The sequence below is a fragment of the Syngnathus typhle genome, unplaced genomic scaffold, assembly GCF_033458585.1.
Source record: "Syngnathus typhle isolate RoL2023-S1 ecotype Sweden unplaced genomic scaffold, RoL_Styp_1.0 HiC_scaffold_30, whole genome shotgun sequence".
NCBI classification, from domain to species: Eukaryota; Metazoa; Chordata; class Actinopteri; order Syngnathiformes; family Syngnathidae; genus Syngnathus; species Syngnathus typhle.
In genome coordinates, this window is record NW_026871936.1 from 279,845 (window position 1) to 306,983 (window position 27,139).

A 27,139-nucleotide genomic window follows, 5' to 3' on the forward strand; every position below is an offset into this window, starting at 1 on the left:
GTTTTCTCTCGTGTGTCTGTCTGTGCATTAAAACTGAGAGATGAATAGAATTCAAGTCGACGTTGCAATGTGATCAACTGCAATTTTCAAAACCGCAAAGGCTGCAATTTGAAAAAGAAAATGTGCGTATATTTATTTATTGAATGACTACCATTTCAGTCAAACTGTTTTCTAAGTTGTATTTGAGGTAGTGCCCTTTTTTTGTATTGCAGTTAATGTATCGCTTGTGTTTGGTAAATATGTAGAAAGAGAACCTTAAAAAAATGACAGATTAAGTCAAAAACAACAATGACATATGTATCGTTGGCTGTTTTTGCTTCGTTTCAGTTTACTTTGGGGTTGAAGAAGGATGACGTGCACCTGCATCAACAACCTCCACCCGAAGACCACGACGAGTTGGCCACCCGAAAGTCAATTTGGTCTGAGATATTTATTTGTTATTGTTACTACATTGTCTTGAAGTCTGTTCCATGTTTTTGTCAATAAATGTCTGACAGTAAAGCCCATAAGTGGCCTTACGATATTTCAGTTTTGCAAATATATATATATATATATATATATATATACGATGTCTTTGAATCTCAGAAAAAGAGATTTCTGTAGTTCAATCTAATAAGTGAAATTCTCAAAAGACACCTGCCAAAGTGTTATAAATCAAGTAGTTCAATTCACAAGTAAGCAAATAGTTTTATTCATGTTTTAAAAATACATTCCGTTTAAAAAATAAATATAATTATCATGCCTTCAAGTATAAAAACAATAATATGTAATAAATATCTTCTTTAAATAATTCATACGACTGTTTGCAATAAATAAGGTCTTAGATTCACAATGGCTTTTTTGAATGAGCAATAAATAGGTTATCTACAGAATAAAAAAATTAAAAAACTCAGTGCGTCATGCAAAAACAAATACATCATCAATCCGTCAGTGGGTTACGACACGTCAGTGCAGATCCAACAACTTAATTCACTTCATGTTTTGCCCAACATTTCCGACGGGCTTCAGTGGCGGACGTGACTACCGCAATAAACTAAACATGGCGAAGACCTTGGCATGTTTTCCCCTTCGCCGTTCTTTGCGCCTCAGCGCCCTCTCGCCGTCAACAATGAAGATGTAGAGCTTCCGCAGGATGTTGTGCGCCGTCATCTTTCTGTGGAAAGCATCGGGGTGGTACAGTGACCTCAATAGGCTCTCTTCCTCATTGCTACTCAGGCCTGTGACCTCTTCTGTTTTTTTCATCTGCCGGACAAGAGTAAGCAACACAATGTCAAAATAGGTATTATAGTAACAGCAAAATTCATTTCCTATCCCTAAATTGTCACACTGGCCAACCTTTTGTTTGATATTGTAGAGCAGGAGTTCAGAGTAGTGTTTGGCCTCAGACAGAATTTTACTGCCGGGATATTCCTTCTCCACGTGCTTGAGAAGAATTATGTAAGTGGACAGACCTTGGGCCAGCCTGTGCAGGCAAGCCTCCTGGAAAAAAGAATATTTAGGTCAGTTAAAAAACAAATATCTATTCAACCTACGCATAAAAGTCAAGCCGATGCTAGCAAACAATTATGGAAAGTGTCAGTGTCTGTATTTTCTCCCACCTCTGGTGGTTTTCCATTTCTGGTTCTTACCTTGCTAAAGTTGGAGTTGGGGCAGTTTGCTGGAAACTGAGGTGCTTTGTAGTGCTCCAGTAAATGAAAGTTGACATTGTTTTGGAATTCATCATCAAACTGATATTGAAATTAGTCACAAGTCAGATATGTTTTACAGCCAGGAGAAGACAATGAAGGTGCTTTCTGAATTTCCACTTACAGCTTTCTGGTGTTCTTTAGCGGTACCCAGAACCGAGTCCCAAACAGGAGCAGAGGTCAGCAGGTCAGAGGGCGCCGTTTCCTCCTCACTTGAGGTGTCGCTTGATGGCAAGACGGTGGTCGCTTCTGTCAACGGAGCGCCATTGGCTCGCAGTACTAGAAAAGCCACCAAGCCCACCGCGAGAATTTGCGTGTCTAATGCGGAAGCAGAAGAAAATCATGAATGAATGGCAAAAGAGGAAGAAAATTCAGGAAACATTCATCACTGACTTACACATGTTGGGCATGTTGCGTCGAGATTACTCTTGCCTTGACCGCCTGCTCTCGTGGAACATGTCTTGACTTCTCATTGCACAGCCGTTATATATTCTACTGACCGCAGGGATTTCCGAATACCTTCCGGTTTCAATTATATACTGATGAAACCGATATTACACTCTTTTCTTTTTTGGTGCATACAGCAGAATGTAATTACACAGAATGAAAAAAGACGAATTCAATCATTTTTAAAGAACAACAATTTTATTTCAATTATTTCAATTAAATTTCACAACAGGTCGGAGCAGATTTTATTTAAAAAAAGCCCATTTAATTGTATTGTTATACAATATTTTTATAATGTGACCATGTCAAAAGTCAAAGTCTGCTTTATTGTCAATCCCTTCATATGTCAAGACACACAAGAAACCGAAATTCCATTTCCTCTATCCCACAGTGGAAGTGGAATTTCCATCATCATCTTCCAAACGTGCGCCAGTGGCTTTGCTCATCCTTATTTCCTGGAAGAAAAACGGACGTCAAAAGAGAAATATTGCTTCTTGTCGCTTGAAAGATGTGTCACCTCTCCGTTGGCGTTGATCAAGGTAAAGTGGACCTGGCCTACGGGTCCCCAGTTGGACTGTGTCTCCCAGACTAGATCAGAGGGAGGATTGTGGTTTCGGCCAGCGTCAGCCGCCCAGATCTGATGCATGTAAAGGTCATTGAAATATTGAGAACCATGTATCTGAGATCTTCCAGATAAGATTGATTACCGTGACACTCTCGTGGGCCTTCAGGATGAATTCTGCGGCAAACTTGAATTGGCCCACGAGAATCCAGATAGCCGCTGTCAGCATGGGTGCCACCTAACCACCTCCCCGGCCGGGGAGGGGGGAGGGAGGGGGTGGAGAGGGAGAGAAAACAAACTCCAGCCGAATCGGCCACTACAGGTTAGTCAAAGGCCATGTCATAGAAATGTGTCTTTAAACGTGTCTTAAATGTTTCTACTGAGGTAGCAGTCCTAATATCCATTGGTAGGGCATTCCAAAGCTCTGGAGCCCGAATAGAAAATGCTCTAGAGCCTGCAGACATTTTCTTGGCCCTCGGTGTCGCTAAAAGGGTAGCGTTTTGCGAACGAAGGTTACGAGACGGAACATAAGGAACAACTAGGTCGACGAGATATGAAGGCGCTAAGCCATGCAGCGATTTATAGGTTAGTAGAAGAACCTTGAAGTCACATCTTAAATGGACCGGGAGCCAATGTAAGTTGGCTAGTATTATCACCATGGCAATTGCGAACACACAGAAAGAAAATAAATAACTGGAACATCACTCAAACACCGGTGATCCCATCGTGAGTCCCACATATGGGATGGTTAACTGAAAGTCCAATTGAGCTGCAATTAGTCACGAGGAGGATTTTCCTTGGGGTGTGGCCCCAGCAGCAAAGCAATTGTGTCAGCACTAATATCCACTATCCATTTTGTTGTTGGCATATTTTTGATAAAATGGCCGGGCGGGCCTCACCTTGCTTCCAGCTCGTCAAAATCAATCTTCAGCTTGGACAACTTCACCTGCAGACGTTCACGCTCTGTGGCCTCTGAGTCCAGAGCCGCACGGGCTTTCGCCAGATCGGATTCTTTCTTCGTGTCCCTGAGATGACAGATATACACATAAACTGAGAATATGGAAAATTTCGGGCAGTCGGAGAAATCAGCGTGAACAAACAAATACATACAGCCGAGTTAAAAAAACACCAGAACAATCACCATGACAATTGCGAACACACAGAAAGAAAATAAATAACTGGAACATCACTCAAACACCGGTGATCCCAACATCACCACAACAAATTCAATGTCGGTCACACCCTGAACGTATTTCTTTTCCTGGGCCGCGATGTGACTTTTGACACAAATACCTACGCCGCCACCACGTTTTGTAGCCAAGTCAGGACAGTTTGTGTAAGAATCACTTCGGTTCCTGCAAAACATCGTGTAGCCTTCCAAGCAAGCACGTCCATCGGCCACTGATCCTTGGAGGTGTGTCTCTGTGAAGCACAAAACATCAGCGAAAAGCAGTTCGTGATGAGACACGATATCTTGCACGTGACAAGACAGCCCTTCGGTGTTGTGATGGACGACAACCAGGTGATTTGCCCGATCTACCGACGGCATCACGTGAAGGAGGGGCATGACGCTCGTCAAAGAATCCTCTGCCATCTCAGCAAGAGCAGCAGTGATTTGTGGATTTGCATGAAGCCTTCTCTCATCCATATGCAGAATATGCAGACCACTGAGCGAAGTCACTCTACTCAGAGCTACGTACCCCATGCCGTGTTCGAAAACACCTTTCAGCAAAACTGCAGCCTGTGACGTTGTCATGCCTTGTACCTTGTGGATCGTGCAGGCAAAAGCAAGCTTGATGGGAAACTGTCGGCGCGTCACTCCAGCCTTGTTCAGCTTCTCCTCCAGTCTGTCAATGTACACGGGGTTAGCAGCACGCGCTGTGTTACTCACATGATCGAGTTCCAACCCAAGTGTCTGGACACGGGCTTCATTTGGATAGTTCACCAATTTGACAACTTTTGCAAACATCCCGTTGCACAGTCCACCTCATCCAGAGTGACCTGCTGCTCATCCACAGTGACCTGCTGCTCATCCACAGTGACCTGCTGGGCGATTTTAGGACGAGGCACATTGCATCCGCCCGAGCTCAAACCCTCGCTGTCCTTCGGACGTTTCCTCTTTTTGCTGGCCGACATGGTTTGGCGTACCCTGGGGACAAACGTGGAGACATTAATTGCTATGAGAGCAAACGTTGTGGTATGTTCTAAAGCTGTAAAAAGACCTCTCCTCCTTGTTCTGGGTCCGCTCCCTCTCTGTAGACAGAGCCTCCTCCAGATCTTTCACTTTTTGGCCGGCTTCCAACTCCACCATGCGAGACTCGTGCTGGCTTTGGACCATGCGCAAGTCCTACGTGAGACGTGAGAATGACTCAGCTTTATTTTCATTAATTAAATAAGCGATAGTGATGGTAATTACCGACCGCGGAATGCAGCTTCTTTTCAAACTCCAGCTCATCTTTAAGGATTTGAATGTGATGCGACTTCCTGAGCAAAAACAGTATTAAACCCTCGACGCAGTCAAATGCGCTATTTATATTGATGTGCGACTATGGGATGGTTAACTGAAAGTCCAATTGAGCTGCAATTAGTCACGAGGAGGATTTTCCTTGGGGTGTGGCCCCAGCAGCAAAGCAATTATGTCAGCACTAATATCCACTATCCATTTTGTTGTTGGCATATTTTTGATAAAATGGCCGGGCGGGCCTCACCTTGCTTCCAGCTCGTCAAAATCAATCTTCAGCTTGGACAACTTCACCTGCAGACGTTCACGCTCTGTGGCCTCTGAGTCCAGAGCCGCACGGGCTTTCGCCAGATTGGATTCTTTCTTCGTGTCCCTGTGATGACAGATATACACATAAACTGAGAATATGGAAAATTTCGGGCAGTCGGAGAAATCAGCGTGAACAAACAAATACATACAGCCGAGTTAAAAAAACACCAGAACAATCAAGTCAAGTTTATTTGTATAGCCCTAAATCACAAGCAGTCTCAAAGGGCTTCACATAGACAGAAATTGACAATTATTCTCAAAGCATCCCCTGATCTTAAGCTCCCAAAAGGGCAAGGAAAAACTTAAAAACCCCTACCAGGGGAAAATGAGAAACCTTGAGAAGGGACCACAGATGGAAGGATCCCCCTTTCAGGATCACCAGGTTGAAATGGATGCAGAGAGGGCACAAATGATACAACATGAAAATCAATTAAATAAAAAGTGGATGTCCATGTCATAGCAGAGGGCTGCCGAAGGAGCCCTCAATTGTCCTGGCAGTGTCTTCGAGGAGGTTGAGCTGCAGTTCCCCCATCCTGAATTGGCCCACGAGAATCCAGATAGCCGCTGTCAGCATGGGTGCCACCTAACCACCTCCCCGGCCGGGGAGGGGGGAGGGAGGGGGTGGAGAGGGAGAGAAAACAAACTCCAGCCGAATCGGCCACTACAGGTTAGTTAAAGGCCATGTCATAGAAATGTGTCTTTAAACGTGTCTTAAATGTTTCTACTGAGGTAGCAGTCCTAATATCCATTGGTAGGGCATTCCAAAGCTCTGGAGCCCGAATAGAAAATGCTCTAGAGCCTGCAGACATTTTCTTGGCCCTCGGTGTCGCTAAAAGGGTAGCGTTTTGCGAACGAAGGTTACGAGACGGAACATAAGGAACAACTAGGTCGACGAGATATGAAGGCGCTAAGCCATGCAGCGATTTATAGGTTAGTAGAAGAACCTTGAAGTCACATCTTAAATGGACCGGGAGCCAATGTAAGTTGGCTAGTATTATCACCATGACAATTGCGAACACACAGAAAGAAAATAAATAACTGGAACATCACTCAAACACCGGTGATCCCATCGTGAGTCCCACATATGGGATAGTTAACTGAAAGTCCAATTGAGCTGCAATTAGTCACGAGGAGGATTTTCCTTGGGGTGTGGCCCCAGCAGCAAAGCAATTGTGTCAGCACTAATATCCACTATCCATTTTGTTGTTGGCATATTTTTGATAAAATGGCCGGGCGGGCCTCACCTTGCTTCCAGCTCGTCAAAATCAATCTTCAGCTTGGACAACTTCACCTGCAGACGTTCACGCTCTGTGGCCTCTGAGTCCAGAGCCGCACGGGCTTTCGCCAGATCGGATACTTTCTTCGTGCAGGGCTCGAAACTAACGATTGCCCGATTGCCCGGGGCAAGTAGCGATGGCAGACGGGCAAGTAGAATTTTTTCCTCACTTGCCCGAACTTGCCCTGCCATAATACCATGTTTTCAAGCTGTAAAAAGACGATTTTGTGCATAATTTCTCCCAACTTCTGCCGCTTCTGGTCCGACATTTTGTTTTCTAGGGAGCGGTTAGTTTCTCGTGTAAGTCTGCAATACATTGATAACGGCAAAGCGCTTCGTAATTAAATGCATGCTCTCTCACCCGTCCCTGGCTCTTCTGCGCCTGCGCACCAGCAGAGCTTGTTTCCGGTTGGCGGATACGAAGGCATATGAAGGCAAAACTTATAGTGTTGTCTTTTTTATTGCAAAAATGTGTCGGGCAAGTAAAAATCCACTCCAAAAAAAATCGGGCAAGTAAAATTTTGTTTCGGGCAAGTAAAATTTTCTCCAACTTGCCCGAGGGCAACTTGGGCAAAAAATAAGCTTCGAGCCCTGTGCTCCCTGCTCCCGGAAAGAGGAAGCAAGCAACAATGAACTGGATTTCAAAATAAAGTCGCGTCTAATGTCCGAGGTCAAACACGGCGATATAAATCGATGTTTACCTTTAGCATCGATGCCAATAAATCGTAGAGCATTATATGGATTAATCGATGTGTATCGATGTATCGTTACACCCCTACTCAACGACCGTCTGCAGCTGGAGGTGAGCAAGCTGAGGGAGGAAACTCCACACAGGTAGGGCCAGAGGTGGAATCGAACCAGCACCCACCTAACTGTGAGGCGGACGTGCTACCCAGTGCCCCACCGAGCCGCCCTTAGGATCCATCCGTTGCATAGTTTCTTTGAACCATTGCAAAGAGTGAGTTTTTTTTTTTTATGTGTATTTACAAAGGAACCTTTGTTTGACTTTGAAGAAACCTCTATGCAGTTTCTTTGATAAGTGCAATCAGGCATTGGTGTAATGCATGACACTGAGTCTTTCCTGGATCAGCAGAAGCAAGCTCGAGATGGCGACCCCAGAAAACATTCCTCAAGGTGCAAACAACGCCCTCTCCCAGGAGGTGGAAGATCTCCGCAAGCTCAACGACCTTCTGGGCATTTACGTCGACAACGCCCGTTCCCGGGAAGTGGGGAACGCCGGCTTGCTTTTGCGCATCACTGAATCCGAAACAGAGGTGTCCCGGCAGCTGACGGGCCTGAAGGCCGTTTTCGAGACGGAGCTGGCGGATGCCCGTGCGACTCTGGACTCTGAGGCCAAAGAGCGTGCACGTCTGGAGCTGGAGGTGAGCAAGCTGAGGGAGGAAATCAAGGAGCTGAAAGCAAGGTGAGGCCCGGCCATTTTATCAAAAATATGCCAACAACAAAATGGATGCTGGATATTAGTGCTGACATAATTGCTTTGCTGCTGGGGCCACACCCCAAGGAAAATCCTCCTCGTGACTAATTGCAGCTCAATATTGGACTTCCAGTTAACCATCCCATAGTCCAGGGGCGGGCAAACTTTTTGACTTGCGGGCCGAATTGGGTTCTAAATTTTGACCGGGGGGCCGAACCAGGAGCAGATGGATGTAGTGTTTGTGTGTAAAGGTCATATAAATGACATGTAAAGGTCATTGCATAAAAGCTTTTTACTTTTAGCATGGATTTTTTGAAAACAAATGCATTTATTAACAGCATTAAAAAAATATTTCACCAAAAAACTACTATCAGTGATTCTTATTAAATACGACATTGTTATGATGTATAACATTTTCCATCACTTCAGCGCCTGCAGGTCAGATTTATGAAATATGTTTATCTAATGAGGCAACATCACATCCAACGGCAAACATTCTGACCAAATACATCATCTTGAAGAATCAGTGAAAGAATACATCTAAATAAAGAAATCAATAGTATTGTTGGTTTCCCTTTTTTGCCAGTGCATCATAGTCTGGGGTAAAATTTGTTGATTGATTGATTGATTGATTGATTGATTGATTGATTGATTGATTGATTGATTGATTGATTGAATATTTATTGATCCCCAGGGGTGGGGAAATTCAGGCCCCAGCAGTATTCATACCACAGAGTGGGTATACAAAAGACGCACAAATGGCATGAGCGCAACTCAACAGGCTCTCATAAGGCTGCCACACAACGGCGCCACAAAGAAAGCCAGAAAGTGCTCAAGATAAAAGCCATCAAAGCAAAACAAAGATAAAAGACAAAGGAAAAAAAGTAACTGTGGCCAACCAGCACCCCTCAATACAAGAGAACACCCCAAAACACACTAAATAGCCTCCACGGGGTCCATAGACAGGTGTAGGGGCAGTCCAGTTCAACGGCGCCCAATGGACCGTGGTCGTGAATCGGTGAAAAACATCACAAAGCAGGCAAACGTGTGAGCAGCGTCCTGGGCACCCAGTCGGGTGCACGTGCAGATGGTCACCACGGGGCTAGCATGGCGAAAGTCGTTGGTTCCGACGAGCACGAGGGAGCGGACTCCCCACAGGGGTTGCGGCTGCAAGGCCAAGGCGAGGGACCCGGTCATCACTGCCCGGATAAGCAGGAAGCCGCCGTAGAGTTACGCCGGTCTCGACCGATGATCCCGGTCCCAGGAAGAAAAAAAAATAATACAAAATATCCGATCCGAAGAGATACCGAGGTGCGGTAGAAGGCACCAGCATCGCCGAATGGACAAAAAGACAGAAAGAAAAAGGAGAAAAGAAAGAAATAAAGAGGAAAAGAGAGAACACTGCTGGGAGGCAGCCACTTACGGCGCCATACCGAAAGAAAGTTCTTAGGATAGAGCCGAGGTGTCGGTCCGTTAACCTAGATCTGTGACTGGCTTTGTTGACGTTCATGTGGCTGAACGTCACGTCGCGTACGTCGAGCCAAATTGGCCACTCTCTTTTAAACACTCGGCACTGTGTCCACCTTGCTTTTTCTTGGGCGACTCATTTTAATAGAAGGATTCCAGGGGAAGGTTTGTGGGTGGCTTTAGCGTAAAACTGTATCTGAAAACTCAGCACGCGAATTACGAGAATATTGACGTCACAGCCTACACTCAAAATTCGGCACTGATAGATGAAATGACTACGTACTACTGAGTACGCACATGTACTTGTGAGTGTGCACCGAGCTTTCTGACGGCTCCCGGGAGTAAATGCGCGGGCGGGCGGGCGCTTTCCCATCTACTGGGGAAACATAGTAATTGTAGGGAAAATGACCCTCCCAAACATTTATAATACACTTTATTCAGGTTTGGCGGGCCGGATTAAACGGCCCCGTGGGCCGGTTGTGGCCCGCGGGCCGTAGTTTGCCCATGTCTGCCATAGTCGCATATCAACATAAATAGCACATTTGACTGCGTCCATCCATTTTCCATATTCCCAGTTTATTACACGATTATCATCACTATCGCTTATTTTTAATTCATGAGAATAAAGCTGAGTCATTCTCACGTCTCACGTAGGAGTTGCGCAAGGTCAAACGCCGGCACGAGTCTCGCATGGTGGATTTTGAAAACGCCCCCCCAGGAAGATTATAAAAGTAAACTGCCCGAAGCCTTGATGAAGATGCAAAGCCAGCATGAACTTCAAATTAAACTCTACCTTCAAAAAGAGGTAACCATTTATCATTTGGACCTTAGAATCTGTCTCAGCTGCAAAAGTTTAAAAAGTCTGTGTTGACACTAGCTTGCAGCCCGTGATGCAAAAGTGAAAGATCTGGAGGAGGCTCTGTCTCCAAAGAGAGACCTCCTCGGGGAGAAAGACCGAGAAATGGTCGACATGAGGGAGCGGTTGGAGCAGAAGCTGGATAAGTATCAGGAGCTAATCAGTCAGTCAGTCAAGTTTATTTGTATAGCCCTAAATCACAAGCAGTCTCAAAGGGCTTCACATAGACAGAAATTGACAATTATTCTCAAAGCATCCCCTGATCTTAAGCTCCCAAAAGGGCAAGGAAAAACTTAAAAACCCCTAGCAGGGGGAAAATGAGAAACCTTGAGAAGGGACCACAGATGGAAGGATCCCCCTTTCAGGATCACCAGGTTGAAATGGATGCAGAGAGGGCACAAATGATACAACATGAAAATCAATTAAATAAAAAGTGGATGTCCATGTCACAGCAGAGGGCTGCCGAAAGGAGCCCTCAATTGTCCTGGCAGTGCTCTTCGAGGAGGTTGAGCTGCAGTTCCCCTATCCTGAATTGGCCACGAGAATCCAGATAGCCGCTGTCAGCATGGGTACCACCTAACCACCTCCCCGGCCGGGGAGGGGGGAGGGAGGGGGTGGAGAGGGAGAGAAAACAAACTCCAGCCGAATCGGCCACTACAGGTTAGTTAAAGGCCATGTCATAGAAATGTGTCTTTAAACGTGTCTTAAATGTTTCTACTGAGGTAGCAGTCCTAATATCCATTGGTAGGGCATTCCAAAGCTCTGGAGCCCGAATAGAAAATGCTCTAGAGCCTGCAGACATTTTCTTAGCCCTCGGTGTCGCTAAAAGGGTAGCGTTTTGCGAACGAAGGTTACGAGACGGAACATAAGGAACAACTAGGTCGACGAGATATGAAGGCGCTAAGCCATGCAGCGATTTATAGGTTAATAGAAGAACCTTGAAGTCACATCTTAAATGGACCGGAAGCCAATGTAAGTTGGCTAGTATTGGGGTAATGTGATCAAATTTTCTTGTCCGAGAGAGCAGCCTTGCAGCGGCATTTTGTACTAACTGTAGACTTTTGATGCGGGACTTAGGAAGACCCGAAAATAGTACATTACAGTAGTCCAGGCGCGACGTGACGAACGCATGTATAATAGTTTCCGCATCACCGGTCGAAAGGATCGGACGAATCTTTGCAATATTACGAAGGTGAAAAAACGCAATTCTGGTTATATTCTTAATGTGCTTTTGAAAGGAGAGAGTTTGGTCAAATATTACCCCGAGATTAGTTACAGTATCGCTTTGAGTGATAGTACGGTTATCTATAGTTATAGCGGTTTCCTTGAATAAGTGTTGATAACGAGCTGGACCAATTATCAACATCTCAGTTTTATCTGGGTTAAGACGAAGGAAGTTGAGAGACATCCATTGCTTGATCTCCGCAAGGCACTTCTCAAGATTACAACAATCCCGCGGATCTGTCATCGATAACGGCATATATAATTGGGTGTCATCCGCATAGCATTGAAAACTAATATTATATTTACGTATTATGTCCCCAAGCGGAATCATATAAATATTAAAAAGAATTGGTCCGAGAACCGATCCCTGTGGGACACCACATGTAACATTGTAGAGCTCCGAGGACGCATTGCCATGGACCACTCGGTGCGTCCTGTTTGATAGATAGGAATGGAACCAGCCTAGTGCTGACCCTGAAATACCAACACAACTTTTAAGACGCCCTAATAAAATATCGAAGTCTACAGTGTCGAAGGCAGCACTAAGATCGAGTAGTAACAGTACAGACGAAATGTTTGAATCCATAGCTACGAGGAGATCATTAGTCACTTTCGCAAGTGCTGTCTCAGTGGAATGATTAGCTCTAAAACCAGACTGAAAAGTGTCGTATCGATTATTGGCGACCATGTAATCAATAAGCTGCTGCGCTACTACTTTTTCAAGAAGTTTTGCTATGAATGGGAGGTTTGAAACTGGCCTATAATTACTGAGACAGTCCGGGTCAAGATTTGGTCGCTTAAGTAACGGTTTAATGATAGCGGTTTTAAAGGCTGTTGGCACTATCCCAGAGGAGACAGACAGATTGATTATATTTAAGACGGACGGTCCTAAAATTTGAAATAATTCTTTAAGTAGTTTGGCTGGAAGAGGGTCGAGTAAACATGTTGTTTGTTTAGCCGCACTAACAATTTGTGTAAGCCTTTCAAGAGACACGCTTTTAAAAGTTGAGAGGGTTGTTGCATGATCATCAGCGTTGGTAAACGGCGTGCTCGACCGAGCGATTGGAATGCTATTCTTGATCTCATCCCTAATGGATTCAATCTTTTGAGCAAAAAATTTCATGAACTCGTCAGCTGAGTGGAAGGAACTATCGGAGGTCGGCTGGCGCAGAGTCAGCTTTGCCACTGTATCAAATAGGTGTTTCGGATTGTTTTTATTGAGATTAATAACTTGCGAAAAATATCGAGTTTTTGCTAAGATAAGCGCATCTTTATATTTCAGGAGGCTATCCTGCCATGCCTGATGGAAAACCTCAAGTTTGGTTAGACGCCATCTGCGCTCATGCTTTCTACATAATTGCTTAAGCGTACGCGTTTCATCTGTGAACCATGGAGTAGGCACTCTACGGCGAGTTTTCAGACGTAACGGCGCCACAGAGTCAATGGCATTTAACAATGTCGCATTGAATTCATTCGTAAGATTATCAATAGAGTCGGCGTATGTGAGAAAATTAGTGGTTGCCGGCGACAGTATTTCAGATAGCGCAGTTGCAGTCATAGAGTTGAAATGACGGCTCCTATAATGCTGATTGCTCTCTTGGATTTCAAGCTAGCGTTGGATCTGGAGATAAGTGCCTACAGGAGCTGGATGAGTATCAGGAGCTAATGGATGTCAAGCTAGTGCTGGATATGGAGATAATTGCCTACAGCTAGGTGCTTGACAGCGACGAGGAGAGGTGTGTGTGGCTTACAAACATACCACAACTTTTCCTCTCATAGCAATTAATGTCTCCACGTTTGTCCGCACGGTACGCTCGACCACGTCGGCCAGCGGGAAGAGGAAGCGTCCCAACGACACGGACAGCGAGGCTTCGAGCTTCGCCGGAAGCGCTGTGACTCGTACTCCCATCACCCAGCAGGCCTCTGCTAGCGGGCAGGTCACCGTGGATGAGGTGGAGCAGGACGGCAAATATGTCCGACTCAGCAATAAAGGAGATGAGGTCAGTGGATGTGTCACAGTGGAACATCGCACATCTTACAAAATTTACACATTTTCCAGTAACGACTAACCTGTTGAGATCAATTTCAGCTGCACGGCACACGAGGAGCTCCAGCAGACCCGGATCCGACTGGAGTCCCTTTCGCACCCTAACCCTAACTCTAACAGGACGCCACTCAGAAGGGGAAGGAGTTCAGGACCCCAACAGCCTGGAGATCACAAACTCCGCCAGTGGCGAGCAGTGCTTGCATCCCACTACAGAGTCCCGGCACCATTCGTCACGGATGTAGACGCGCATTCCACCTTCTCGCGATGTTCCCCCTCGTACAATGGCCCGGTCCGCCCGCTAGCCGCTCCAGATGTACAGCAGAGTCCGGAATGTTGACGGTCAACCAAGTCCCAGTGAACACGAGCACACAGCAGTTACGCACTGTCCGGTTCGTAGATCTCAGCAGGCGAATGTCAACCATGTTGTTGTCCAGCGATCGAATATTCGCCAGAAGAATGGAAGGCACGGCCGGGCGAGCCGAGTTGGCTTCAGCCTCCTCGCACACCGCTTCCGACGCTCCCCAACCGGGGGAGGAATAGCAGAAGATGCTTAGATTCACATTATGATCATTCTGGAAGGACAGTGTGGTTCACTCTTGTGATGGTGGTACCACAACTGAGCCCTGCGAGCTCCATCAGCTGGTCCACACTGAAGCCGTACTCACTGAAGAGCTCCTCATCAATGCGCTGGGCTTCCTCTTGTCTGCAGAAGGAATACAAGTACCGTTTTTTTTCCATGTATAATGCGCAAAATTTAACTAATTTATTGTCCTAAAATCTGGGGTGTGTGGTGAATGGTCTTTGTTGTTTCGCTGGTCTCCAAAAACACTCGGTGGACAATGGCTGTCCCGGCCAAGCACTCCAGTGACACACGGCTGATTGGGAAAAGATTTTATTCAACCGATGTCAAAGTGATGTCTCTCCAAAAGTTTGAGTGGCCCCAAAAGCAAAGATGGTTCAGCTCTCGACGGCACAGATGTTCGCCCCAAAAAAGCTCCCCCCTCTGACAGACAAGCCTATCTTATACCTGCCCGAACCGTTGATGTCATGACTTGGGGTGCAGCTGCTGTTCGTATTTTAGTCTACTCGTTGCTCCCAAATGTCCTAAGAAGGACATGTAGAAGACGCTTTCCCCTGCATAACAACAGCTGCTCCCTTCTATATTCTAAGTTGCTATACCTTGCAGAAACTGAGGCATCTCTGGCCAGCCAAAATAGCTTATGGTCTCCTCACTGCAGCTAAGTCACCATTTAAGGTGACATACGGCGACGCCTAGAATCTAAAATGTACCTCATTCCCCCCTCCGGGACGTTATAAATGTCCCGGAAACGGTCCGAAAAAGAAAGATGACATCGGTAAACATCCAAAAATCTTCACCCAACCAAATTTTACAGTCACGTCTACAATACGGCCTAGAAAATCGCAGCCTAAATCACGCTCAAGACATGCTACGCAAGGTTACATTGTCTAGGAAAGCTCAAACTCTTTAGGTATCCAACTGCTCCTCGACAGCAACCTGAGGCCTCACAGGAACCACAAATAAAGATAATTGAAGTCCACCTCCTCCAAATGACGATAACCACCCCCCTTAGGTAATACCGTAACACCATTGATAATTTGGGAAGTAATGAATTTGGCGTGGTCCGTTAGAAACCCCAAAAAGCTGTCGGCCCTCCCTCGAGAAAAAAACTGCCAGTCTAATGACAAGGAAAAAGAGGGAGGCCCTTCCTAACAACCCCAGTGATTCCCTCCACCTGGCGTCAGCCAGGTAACAAGGAGTCCTGGCACACATCACAAAACAGTATGAGCTCACAGAACAGTAAGAAAAAGAAATGACACGTTCAACGACTGCCAAACGGTCAAGTCGCATCGCCACCTAATCAACATGCCATGATTTAACAAAAGGAGGTATAAAAACGGAACAAAACAACGAGGTATACAACAAAGAGGTATCAAAACATGCTTATCGACTCAAAACCCCGAAATGTAGCCCCCCTTCTCATGTGTGAGTGCGTGCTGAGGCAGAGTCCAGTCCACCGAATCTTCCCATGGTGGGTCGTGCCAGGTACCCCTGCCCAGGGCCTGCTGTCCATACAAAGTCCTTATGTCCAGTTCACTGTCCATAGAGTCCCTTGCACGGCCCCGGTCCACATCCAGGGGTTCTGCAACGAATGAGAACTTCTGCCAGTATCAAGTGATGGCAATGGCACGAAACACAAAGCACACATGCAACTTTGACATAACGAAGGTGGTAAAGTCTGTCAAGGGCCGGGCAACACTGTACGGTGGACCACATCACACTGGAATCATGCAACACAGCAAAAGAAAATTGAAAATCGGAATACCAAGACATTGGTGCTGTGTTCTTGTTCCCTACACCTGGTTTTCCGCTCACATCACTGTCCTATCCCCGGTCCTTTATTTATTTTTAGTGTTTTCTATCGCTACTCTCAGTCCTCCCTACCTTTGTACTCACGTCGCCAATCTGTTAAATCTAATCCGAGTACCTATCATTTATTAGCATCCCATCCGCGCATTTCAGATCTGCATCGCGGTCGAACGGGAGTAACGGCATCTGGGTCTGGTCCCTCGGCATTACCACACCTATCCACCGTAATATCATGGCCTTTGCACAAGTCAATATCACAGTGCAAAAACAAAACATTACACACAGCGATATCCCGAGTGCCCCCAGCACCTGCGCCACTATCGTTCCCACAGGTCCCAGTCTATCCTGTATCCACCCCGTCGCTGACCAACCAGCGCCCTCAGACGGCCCAAAAGAATCCCGAATGACTCTAAGCGCGTCGATGATACTGGTGATGTTGTCAGTGTTATCTGGGATCAAAGTGTAGCAAGCGTCGTCCGTCAAATTTAGGGCTACGCACAACCCCCCTTGCCTTGCCAAGATATAATCCAAAGCCATGTCGTGTTTAAGCAGAGTCAGCCGATGGCTCCTTTGGGTAAGCGACAACTGTCTGAAACCCTTGATCGTCTCATTCGCGAACCCCTGAAGGGTATACGTGATGTTATCAATGTGATCTGCCAAAAATGTGACCCCATACCAGGGAAAAATCCCAAGGCCCCATTTTTCTCCCAAGCTAATTCTCCAATGATACGCGTCCGTAGTATGAAACGCTGCCATCTCCCTCTTAGCCCTACTAGGGACCTCCCTAAAAGCCTTCTCCTCAGGCTTGTGGCCCTTCCTAATCGCCAACACCTCGAACGGAAGCTTCAGGGTGGCAGAATAGCAGCAACCCATCCATCCATACGGCAAAAACAAATAAGCTCTAGTTCCACAAACCCACCAGATGTCTCTAAGATTCCCTACAGTCGTGTTCCCAGGCACCGTGCGATTCGCCACCATCACAGTAATCGCCTGATAGGAGTCTGGTAGAGCAAAGGTCACCGGATGGACGGCTCCCCTCTGCCCCCATGCTTCTCCTGGGAATTGCATGGAGTAATAGTCGCAGTCTGCCACCCCCATAGGCACCCCCGGCCCTCCATGTGTCACATTAGAGCAAAAACAGGTGGGCACCTTTACAGATGGCACATCTATGGATTCTGGCACCGCGACTTGGATGTCCTCATGCACGGCGAGCAAATCCAAGTAGGGAAGTTCGCTTATCCAGGCGCACTCCCCTGTGGGCTTGAAAATCTTCCTGACCTGCGCGTCGGTTTCAGGTGCCTTCCACGACTGTTCGTATACCAACCAAAGCAATAATCTAAGCTGGCAATTGTCGGATACCGGCACCGGTATGGTCTGGAACACGGCCTTAAGCGTACTTGGTGATTTCACTCTTACTAAACACGGCCCACTCACCGCCTTAGACGATTTAATCGAATGCACCATCAGTTGATACCACATGTTCCTTCCTGCCCATTCATCGACCCCAGGTAATGCCAAGGCATCGAACCCATAAGCCTTCCATGCAATCTCCCGTCTCGCCATGGCATGCAAATTGGCTTGCACCTCTGCCGGGGACCAGTTCGATTCCGCAAGCGCTTCGTTAACATTTTCTGGAACGTCAGGCGTCGGCTCTACAGCCTCTACCTCCGACATGAGCGTCCCTGAAGCGGCAGACTGTGTTTCAAAGCTGTCACCAATTGTTGTCAAGGGTAAGGCGACATTTTTTATGGTGACTGCTTCTTCCTTTTTGACCCCTTCCGCGACGGGGCTGTATGGATGCTGTTTCGCAATTTCTTTTCTCTCCACCAACGTCACGAAATTAACGCTGTCCACCGTCTTATGGCCGCCCGTGCGGTCTGCCTTTCTCGCCCCCCGTTTGAGACAAGTACACGTATAGTACCCGAAATCATCTATGCCAATTTTTGTCAGAAGTAGAGCACAATCTCCTAGCACCTCAAACCGTCTATATGTATTTAATAACAGCACATTGTCCGCATGTGTTCGCCCGGCCAGGGCAAGTATGTTACCGGTGTTGTCTTCCCATTCGGCGGTGCGTCTGCACAGGGACCCTTCTTCCTTTCTGCAATTGCATGGCAGTATTGCAGCCCCCCCCAACACTCCCTCAACATTGCTCAATGTACCGCTCCGGCCGGACTCTGTGGCGGACTGGGCGTCCGCCGCTGGGTCCTGCTGGGTGGCGTTGTTCTCTGGGGGCACTACCTCCGGCGGTAGTTGGCTCAGTGTTGTTGTGCTGAGGGTCGTCATCTGCGCCTGGGGCGGGTGCGTCGTCAAGATCGAAATCGTTGAATTGTTGGTCTCCTCTGTCGTCGGCTGTGCTGCCCGTGATGTCCTCAGGGACAGGTTCAGCAGACACATTATCCACCACAGCTTGATCATGCCCATCTTTGTCCCGATCCGGGCCCTCTGGCGATTCTTGTTCTGGCAGTGGTTCTGCAGTTTCGCAGTCGCGCCTCCCTCTTTGGGGATCTTCATCTTTGGGCACCTTGACGCAGTGTGTCAAATGGTACCAAGTTGGCGACCCTTGTACTTGCACCGCAGTTCCGGTACAGCTTCGAATGGCCCCTGCCGCCTTTCGTTGAACCACTTGCGCCGGAACACTTTCACATACACCTTGTCTCCTGGCTGAACAGTGTCTTTAGTATTTGCCTCGAGTCTCTCTTGTGCCTCTTCTTGTTTCTGCCTGTCAACAACATAGGTGGAAATATTCCTATGTATCGTGGTTAAGTGTTTGACATAGGCTTTCATTTCGTCCTCCAAAATTGACAGGCTTGGGCCTTTCCCACTGGTTCGCAAACATGGTGAAGGCATGCGTCTACCGGTTGCCAATTCGTGTGGGGTCAAATGCAAATCGCGTAGTTGACTCGACCTGCAGACCATCAGTGCCAGTGGTAAGGCAGCTATCCAATTCAAGCCTGTATGTTGACAAATTTTGGAAATTCTATTTTTTAAAACGCCGTTCATTTTTTCACAAATGCCTTGGCTTTGTGGATGATATACTGCGCCAAGCCGCTGTTTAATTCCCAATTTTTGAAATATGATTTTGACCGTTTTATCCACAAACTCTCTCCCATTATCTGAAGAAATCCTATCCGGCAGACCCCATCTGCTGATGACTTCACGGCACAGGAACTTGGCCACAGACTGAGCATCTTTTCGTTTAGTTGGACAGGCCTCCGGCCATCTTGAGAATCGGTCTACGACCACCAACATGTATCTTTTCCCTTCAACAGGTTGTATCATGTCGACGAAATCTATCACTAGTTCTCTCATGGGGCCATTAGGAGTCGGGATGTAACCCGTGGGGGTGGCTACCCCTCTCCTCACATTGTTTTTCAAACAAATTACACATCTTCCAATAACCTGGTCGATTTGTTCGAGTAGATAGGGCGCCCAAAACCCATATTCTGCGGTTATTTTTCGCTTCACCTCCCCCCTTGACACATGGGCTAACCCATGTGCCTCCTGGATTAACAGTCCCAACAAATCTGGCGGCGCCACTATCAGACCCTCGTGATTTCTCCAAACGCCGGTAGAGTCCTGACTCGCCCCCCTCTGCGCCCAAAGATGTTTGTCCATCGGATTAACGGCCGTTTGCATCAACAGTACATCTCTGAGCGTGACCCTGTCCTCGAGGTCAACCTCATGCGTTACTAACAAAACTCTTCCCTTCTGGCTTCCCTTCGTGACAGCCCTGGCTGCCTCGTCTGCCATCTTGTTTCCCTGCGTAACCCTGGACGCATCGGACTTGTGGGCCGCACACTTCGCGATGGCTATTTCACTGGGCTTCATCATAGCCATCAGCAGTCTCATTATCTGCGCATGATGCTGGATGGGGGAACCGTCAGTTTTCTTGAAGCCCCGATTCCTCCACACAGCACCAAACAGGTGGCACACACTATGCGCGTATGCGGAATCTGTATAGATCGTCACTCTTTTCCCTTCCGCGAGCAAGCACGCTTCCGTTAACCCCACTAGTTCAGCAAGCTGGGCCGAGGCTGGTTGTGGCACCACTTCGGCTTTGATTGTCACAAACTCAGGACCTTGCGCTTGTACCACTGCATAGCCAGCGCACAAATTTCCCCCGACTCGATAACAAGAACCGTCCGTCCAGAGTTCGAGATCCGCCTCGCCCAAGGGGATGGCTTGCAAATCAGACCGTAATCTCGAGTATTTTTCTGACTCATGTAAGCAATCGTGAGGGTCTCCGTCCTCTGAAGTTGGCAAAAATTCAGCTGGGTTTACAGTAGTACACCTTGCTAGAGTGACATCCTCTTGCTCCAAAAGTCTGTAATAGTCCCGGAGCCGGGGCTCTGTCAAGGTGTACTTGCCATGGTTTAACAGAGTCCGAAGACTATGGTGAGTCAGAATGGTCACAGGATAGCCCATGGTTATGGCAGAGGCTTTGTCGTACATCAAATAGACTCCCACCATAGCTCTATAGCAAGGCGGCAGTCCCATCTCCACCTCGGAATAGGATGTTGAATAATAGGCCACAGGTTGGGGTCCAGACCCGGTGCCTGTAGGCTGACAAAGAATCGCACACGCAAACTTTCCCCCTGCTGAGATTGACGTGAATAACACGAAATTTTTGGAATAGTCTGGTAAAGCCAATGCCGGGGCCTCTTGCAACCTTGCCTTGGTTGTTTCAAACGCCACAAGGCCATCCTGTGTCCAATCCAGTGTTGCGTGGAGGTCATTATTGCCTGTGTCTTTGATCATAGCCCTTAGCGGCCCTACCAATTTGGCGTATTCTTCGACCCAGGAGGCCGAATAGCCCGCTATTCCCAGAAATGTTAACATTTGCCTGACGGTTCTGGGTTTCGGAGCCGTCCGTATCGCCTCCAAATGGCCATCTGAGATACGTCTCTGTCCATATGATATTTTCTGACCCAAATAGTCAACTTGTTTTTTACAGTATTGCAATTTCTTTTGGGACACTTTATGACCATTTTCTGCCAAAATTTGCAACAGTCTGATTGAGTCTTTGTGACACGTTTCAACATCTACGGCACAGACAATAATATCGTCCACATATTGAATAACAGTGCTCTGCACCTGTCGTTCCAGCCCTTCGAGGTCATCTTTTAACACTTTGTTAAACACATGAGGGCTATGTTTATAGCTCATAGGAAGTCTCTGATATTGATAAAACTGCCCCTTGAATGTAAACCCGAACAGTCCTTGTGATTCACAGCTGAGTGGGACACTGAAAAAGGCGCCACAAAGGTCCACCACTGAGAAGCACTCAGCATCCGGCGGTATCTGTGCCAGCAGGGTGTGCGGATCCGGCACATCGGCTACATTGTCAATTACCACCTCGTTCACTGCTCGAAGATCATGTACCAGCCGATGGGTGTTGTCAGGTTTTTTCAAGGGCAATATTGGCGTATTACTAAGAGGGGTCTGCGTTATTCTTAACACATTTGCCACGAGCAGCCCTTCAATCTGTGTCTCGATCCCTTGAACTGCTTCCTCTTTCAGTGGATACTGTGTTTTCCACGGCGGCCTACAGCCTGGCCGAAGATCCACTTTTACCGGTTGCGCTGATTTTACAAGTCCAATATCTGTACTATGGCGCGACCACAGGTAGTCAGGGACCTGCCGCAACATGTCCTCTTTGAGTTGATCAGTCGCCATACTGAGGATGGAGTCGTGCGACAGCTGCACCGTTTGTGGTTGTCCGTGTCCGTGCGCTGAGATCATGATCTTCATATACTGCTTATCAGCGCTCACCCACAGCGCAACGTTTCCTTCCAGCGGGGAAAACTTGCGCCTCTCCGCCTCCACCATCATCTCCCCCACATGTTGCTGCTCACAGTCCTCTGCCACCAACAAGGTCACATGTGGGATGCTATTTTTGACCTTGAATTCCTTGTTGATGTCTCTCTGTATCTTCATGGCCACTCCCTGTGGTCCCAGGACGATACAAGTCCCATTCAATTGCACTCCATGGGGTTGCCGACGTAACCACTCTTCTGCCTGGGCCTGCGTTAGGTCTTTGTGGTATTGTAATGTACAGTGAAACGGGTACTCGGGGGTCCTTGCTCCTGGTTTATTGGAGTGGATAAACTTTTCCCATTTCTTGTATGGTTTCAACAGGTCGTCGCTGATCTTACCCACCCAAAATACAGTGGGTGTTGACTTCCTGGACTCTGACAGCATCATCACCTGATGGCACGCTTGGTATGGGATTTCAATCTCACATCCATCGGGGGAACACTTTATGGTGCAGTTTAATCCACACAAAGCATCTCTGCCAAGGAGGGCAATAGGTGTACGGTCTGACACCAGGACTGGTATTCTTATCGTGTGGTCTTGCCAGCAGAGCTTTACTGGTCTTGTGGAAGGGATCAGCTGTTTAATACCCTCGAACCCTATTGTCCGCACGAAATGACCGGACATGGGGAGATGTGTAGCGTCTTCGGGCCGGATACAAGTGAAAGCAGCTCCGCTGTCAACCATAGCTGTTAATGGTTGATCATTTACTTTCACTGTTATTATTGGCTCCTGTTCCGGACCTGACACTACCAGCTGACATCCCCCCTTAGGGCACTCTGGGCACCCCTAAAATCCGGGCTCCGGGCCCCCAAAGGGGTGTGCCGGGCCTTGGGGCATTTGGACTCGTTGTTTGACGCCCCCTCTGAAGCCACCTCCAGGGGAGCTGTTGTTGGGTCTGTCGCAGTGGCGAGCCATGTGGCCTGGTTTCCCGCAATTGTAACACACAGTAGGTCTTTGTTGTAGGCCCCCCGGGAGATTCGGCCTTCCTGCCCATCCTTTGTCTCCACGGGCTTTGGCTCCCCAGAGATGGGTCTGTCTATTTCCCCATTGAGGGGCTGGACTGAAGGGCACTGCCATAGCTGACTGCGGCGGTTGTCCAGGCGGGGGCGTGGGCTGTAATATGATTTGTTGCGGTGGAGCTTGCACCACGACCGTCTGCTTCTTCTCCTTCTTATTGTCCGCGAGTTGCACCTGGTTCAGCCTCCTCACCACTTCTTGGTCTTGTTCCTTTTGGGCCATCTCCTTCTTGCGGAACCAATCAACTTGATGAGCTACGTGATCGGTGTAGACATTAGTCGTCATGTTTCCCAGTCCCACTACTTCAGCCAGTTTACTCCTCACTTGCAGGGGCAGGCCCTTCTGGATCTTATCCCGCAAGATAGATTTTTCCATTTGGGTTGTGTCCGGGTCGTTTCCAGTAATGTGTCTCCAAGTTTGATGCGCTCTTGCCACGTATGAGCGTGCATTCTCCATCGGTCCCAGGGGTTCGATCACAATGTTATCGGGGTTTGCATTGGTCGGATAAGCTGCCTTCAGTGCTCCCCACATCTGGCCTCGGACTGCTGCAAACAGGTCGGAGTCATTCGCTGATGTTGTGGTAAATTGATGTAGCCCTGCTTTTCCCAAAAGGTCTTTCATGGTATGGACTCCTACCACATTAGCCAGGAGCCTCTTGATGTCGCCTACCGCAAACTGCGTCCCCACCATGCACTCCTCCAACTTGGATATCCAAGGGTGTGCTCCATCCTGAATGGTGGGCAGCTTCTCAAGGATGGCTGACATGTCGGAATTCTGCCATGGCTTGTATTCCAGCTGTTGTCCTCTTACCAACACTGGCAGAATTGTATGTGCTCCCCTTAATTTTCGCCCATGCCTTAAAGGATTCGCCGGCAGCTTGGATGCTTCTTTCTTCAGCTCGCGTTCAGCAACTTCTAATCTTTGCAATTCTTCTTCCAGCTCCTCTTGCTCCCTGGGCTCCCCACACCAGTCCAATTCCTCCAGGCATTGCTTTTTCTTGGTCTTAATGCTTATTAAAGCCGTTCGTCTCCAATCCTCTATAGCCATGGGGGTGGAGCATGAGGTGGGCGTTGGGACCTTGCCGCCCCACTCGTCATCACTACTGTCGCTCCCACTGTCGGTACTGCTAAAATATGTTTTTGTCCTAATCTTTTTCCCTGGAGTGCGTCCTTTTTCCTCCGCTCGTTTTAAGATGCTTTTAATTATGGGGGCGTAACCCCCAGCTGCTCCTTCAGCGTCACTCTGGCTGTCATACCGCGCCTCCTTTCTGGTGTAGTCAGAGGTGCCTTGCTTCGCAAATCGTGTTTTATTTCTTTTGTGGGTAGGGCTGGGGTGCATGATGATGGTTGTCTTCGCTCTTCCTGTTTCGACAATGTCTTTATCCTCCGTCTCCAGCTGGTAACTTCCTTCTTGGTTGATCATCGGGAGTTGTGGATAGACACTACCGTTGTTTTCACTCGCATCATACGGTGGGGGATTCTTAACAGGGGACACATGTGAAAAAGGCGTGTTTGCTTTTTCCATTAATTTCCTAGCTTCCTCCACATTTTTCAGCATTTCAGCTGTCATTTTCTCTTTTTTCTGTTTGAACTCTCGGTTCAATTTGAGTCCTTCTTCGTCAAATATTTTCAACAATCCCAATTCCCATTCTCTTTTTTCCTTCCTTTTTTCTCCTATTTTTCCTTTTTTATTTCCTGCCTTGTATGCTGATACAAGTATTCGTATAGTCTCGATTACTTCCCTGTTAAAAGTCCCTTCCACCGGCCAAGGCCTTTCAATATCCGGCCATCTCTTATTCCATCTCTTAGATATTTCTTTGACCCCCTTGATAAGCGGGTTGTTTCTCAACACCACCTCTATGGGGGTAGTCATTATTGGGCTTGCAAAGCTCCTTTCTCCCATTTTTTTTTTTTTTTTTTTTTTAATTCAGTGTCAATTAAACAATTGAGATAAGATTTTGCCAACTTCAGATGCGACCCTTAGGACCGTATTGTCATGCGCTTTCTTGATATTTAATTCGGTGTACTCGCACGCACTATTCCTGTACCAGCACTCGACTTATGTTTGAGATGATGATTTGTCTGAAAAACAGTTATTCACAATCTTTATGATGATCAGTCTGTTGTCAGTCTGCTATGCAATCCTTTGATTGCTGGTGAGAGTGAACTGCAAGAGTTTGTGGATAAATCACACTGGCCTTAAGAATTTTGGATGCGGCGCTCCACGAAGCTCTTCTCCAGACGACCGGTAAGTTCAGTCTGTGTCTCTTTGTCCTCCTGGAGAAAACGGATGTATCTGCCGTCTCAGGTTTTTTATGCAAACAGAAAATCAGAAGTATTGAGGAGAGTTCCAAAGAAACAGAGCAGTATCACTAATTTGTTTTAAATTTGTCCTCCTTCACAACTTAAATTAACAAGTTGGGCTCTTCTTCAGTTCTACCTTGCCATTCCTTTCAGAATGCTAAAGGTGGCGCCAGCTGGCCTTAATGGGGTCCCCCATTATTTACGAGGGGGCTACCCTCTTCAGCCACAACTTGTTGTCTCAACTTACATGCACATCTATATTAGTGTCGTATTTGGGTAACACACGCATGCTCCTATTTCTCCAGTTGGTCATGCATTCTTTTGCTCCTTCAGCATTCCGTCTTCCACCATTCTATCATAGTTTCTCTCGTTGCTGGCAGGGCAGGCCCCCTTAATTGGGCATAACTTCGGCCCTGCGCCCCGCCTCGGCATCACCGCGCGGGGAGGGGCCAGCCTTAAACACAGTGGGCAGATACAGGTTGGCCACTCCCTGCCCTACCCACCGCCAGATCTCCCCCCCGCGCGCGGGCACCGCAGGCGTGCACGCGCCCCAGAGCAACGAGAGCGCACTCTACTATCCGTTATTTTTGGTGGTTTTCCAAACACTCAAACTCACCCCCATGCGCGCTCATGAGCACATTCACACACCCACATACTTACGGACACGCGCGCACCCACACAAACACGCACGCACACACACCTACACACACACTTACGGGGCCCAACAAGTACACACATCAAGCGTCCATTCATTTGGAAGCTCAAACAGACAACATTAAGCTGACAGAGTTCACAAAGATTACACACGGACACAAAAGACATACAACGGGATTCGAATCCATTCCACATTTTGCTTCTTTCCAACTGCTGTTGAGCAGTTTGGTCATTTTAACTGTCATCAGAGCAGATGCACTGACAAATACGCACGTCTTACTTAACTTTTTGTTTCGTTTCGTTTCGTTCCTAATAGCGCTGTATATTTCCCCTTTATTCTGCAGAATTTAACTTAAGTGTGCACACAAATTACTTGTTATATCACTACTAAACCCCCCGGAGGCCTCTTTTCCACGTTTTCCATTTTTCACACAGCAGCCGCACAAAACCTTCGTCCAATAGCGGTTTTGTCGCCGGCTCAAATTTATCAAACTTTGACAGACGTGCATGCTATTACAGTGCGCCTCGACAAATCGGGATCGGACCGTTGCCGCGATGACGCACCAGCTACCTCGGTATTCAAAAATAACAGCCCACCGAGTTTACTCTGCCATTTTCTTGCACCAGCGTTTAAATCGAGGAGCCTTGTAACCCCCACACACTTCTAATTCGATCAGTGTCCAAACGACGTGGCTTACGCGCGCTTTATTTTCCTCGGTACCCTTAAAATCTGACCGGATCTCGGCACCCATAACTGGGTCTGACCGGACCACTTCGGCACCCTTAAAAAAAGGGTCTGACCGGGTCACTTCACATTCATGCTCACAGTTACGGATGCCAAGGCTGCGCACTTTTCCTATTTGCCAAACGCGGTCAGCGCAAGCCTCCCTTTTTTGTCGGACTTTTGACGGAGACTAACCCGGCCACCGAAACTCTCCACAGGTGCGCACTTGGCCCGTACGGCCACTGAGTGCGACTGCAGTGTCTCGGCTTTTCCAGGAACTGCATCTGGGGCGGGTCGTTTCCTGTCGCAACAGTGTTCAATCGTATCTGTGTTTTCGCCTCATTCACACAGCTAAAATTTCTATCCTCCATCGGATCTGTCGCCAAACTAAAGTCCACGTTTTATGGGACTTTCTACCATTCTTTTATTGTGACGGTCAACAGCGATGTCCCTGACAACCTGT